This window comes from Lactuca sativa, chromosome 2 (genome assembly GCF_002870075.4).
Source record: "Lactuca sativa cultivar Salinas chromosome 2, Lsat_Salinas_v11, whole genome shotgun sequence".
Taxonomy (NCBI): Eukaryota; Viridiplantae; Streptophyta; class Magnoliopsida; order Asterales; family Asteraceae; genus Lactuca; species Lactuca sativa.
The window spans coordinates 28,620,747-28,623,286 of NC_056624.2; the positions used below are offsets into that span (position 1 = coordinate 28,620,747).

Consider the following 2,540-nt stretch of genomic DNA (forward strand, 5'->3'; position numbering starts at 1 on the left):
TTACATGTTGAATTGGGATGGTTAAAGGCTACATTACTGATATTTAAATCATTTCATTGTTCTATTTTTTTTTTTTCTAAAGCCACTTGTAAAACGGAATAATAAGGTGAATACCGTACAATACCGATTTATTTTTGATAAATACTTTTACCATTCTAACTATAATTTCTATAAAAAAAAATCTATCAGTACAATATCAAATATATTTGGTAATAACTTGTTTAGTTGTTTGACTATAAGTTTGGGTGGTGAAAAATGTTAATGATATATTAGCTACTTTTTTTTTATATATTTTTAATTTTCAGTTGTAATAATTAAACACCATTAATGGCATAAGACAATTTTACGGTCTACTAAAAGAAATTAATAAATTATTTATTTTAGTCTAATAAAAAATACAATTTAATAACTTTGAGGTGACCTTTTTAGTTTTTTTATGATATAACTTGGTAATATCTATTAAATACCATTAAATGGATAGTATCATGCTCTTAAAACTATACAAAGTAAGGTATTGTTTTTTTTTCTCCATTAAGTCTTGAATTTATAAAGTGCGCAAAATGGATAATGATATCCGAACCGATAAAGTATTTTTAATATAAATGTTGTTATTTTTTCAAATTATTAATTTGCTCAAACGACACTATTTTATCAAGGGATAATGACTTAGGAGGGTAATAAGGTTTTCAGTTTGTCCGTATTATGTCACCAATGTTTTTTTTGTGCGTATTAGACCAATATGGTTGTTATTACCGTTTAGAAATAGTCATTTTACCGGTTTTAACGGGTAAAAATGACTATTTCTAAACGGTAATAACAACCATATTGGTCTAATACGCAAAAAAAAACCTTAGTGACCTAATACGGATAAGCTGGAAACTTTATTACCCTCCTAAGTCATTAACCCTAATTTTAAAGACATTGAGAATATATGACCATCAATAGTAAACTACTTCGTTTAGAACTCGCGTCGTCCCATATAACCTTCTACTCCTCTATATGGCGAAGCTCTTCATCTATAGTCGTCCCTTTAGGGACATCGATAAAATTGGAACGATACAGAGAAGATTAGCATGGCCCATGCGCAAGGATGACACACACAAATCGAGACAACATGTGGATTTTATGGTCAGATTGATCTTCTCGTTGATGTCTTCAACCATTTGTGGCAAGTAAGGGTGATCTTTCTTTCTATAAAGTCTCCTTTAAGTTTTTTACTTGTCCTATCATTAAGTTTCATACTTTATAAACTTTTGTTTATGTGTTGTATATAGTATGTATGTATTTGTTTATGTGCTGATTTTTTTATTCATTTTGCAACTTCAGTTTCTTAGTTCATGTTGTGGTTTTGCTTTTATAAAATAATTGATAATAGACAGCATATACAAGTCCCTGTTGGTTTTACATTTCCATTCGTTATCAAATGTAGACATTGATGTGAGATATCAAAGTGAGATTTTGTTTTTGTACATATGGATGTGTTCATGTAAATATTTAAATGACAAAAAAGAAGTTAATGATAAAATGTTGCATATTTATGTAATGAAGATCATCAATCATATGAGTTTCGGACATAGAAGTTCTGTAAGGGTTGTGAGATAAGTTTAAATGGAAGCAAGTATTTTCAGTCAAACAAATCAGTCACATTGATTAGTAAGCATGTTTTCTAAATAATTAGGGTTAATGACTTAGGAGGGTAATAAGGTTTCCAGTTTGTCCGTATTAGGTCACTAAGGTTTTTTTTTGTGCGTATTAGACCAATATGGTTGTTATTACCGTTTAGAAATAGTCATTTTTATCTGTTAAAACGACTATTTCTAAACGATAATAACAACCATATTGGTCTAATACACACAAAAAAACCTTAGTGACCTAATACGGACAAGCTGGAAACCTTATTACCCTCCTAAGTCATTATCCCTTTTATCAATTCCTCAATAATTGTTATAAAATATAAATATACAGAATGAACATTTATTTACTAACCGTAATAAATTTAAAACTACATCATTATATTAAATAATTTTGAAATTTAAAATAAATTAAAAATATACATCATTAGATTGTACGTCACAATGAATAAATGTTTTACCGTCTAGTAAAACAAATTAATAAAGTAATTCTTTTAGACTTTAGTCTAATTAAATATGCTATTATATATAACTTTGAGGTAACCTTTTCAATTTTTTTATAATTTAATTTGGTAATAATTATTAAATACGATTAAATGGATAGTACCTTGCTCTTAAAACCATAGACTCTAAGGCTTTGTTTTTTTGTTTTTTTTTTATTAAGTCTTGAATTTATAAATTGTACTAAAGTGATAATTATATTTGAACTGATAAAGTATTCTTGATAAATGTTGTTTTAAACATAATGCATTATCTGAATGGGTCCTACTAATTGGACCCCAAATTTACTTATAAGACCTCCTGTAATTATAGTATAATTATGGTTGTTTAGTCAATTTTCAATACCTGGGAAATTAAACTTTGACTTTGAAAATTTAATATTTTCAGCTTTTTTACACCATTGATATC

The 2,540-nt window shown here is 27.4% G+C and overlaps 1 non-coding gene across 1 annotated transcript; it reads left to right on the forward strand.

The window, feature by feature from the left end:
• The first annotated feature begins 1,024 nt into the window (after positions 1-1,024).
• Positions 1,025-1,126, forward strand: LOC111911404 (U6 spliceosomal RNA). The gene has a single exon (XR_002856851.1). It is a non-coding gene; the product is annotated as a U6 spliceosomal RNA (small nuclear RNA).
• The last annotated feature ends 1,414 nt before the right edge of the window (positions 1,127-2,540 follow it).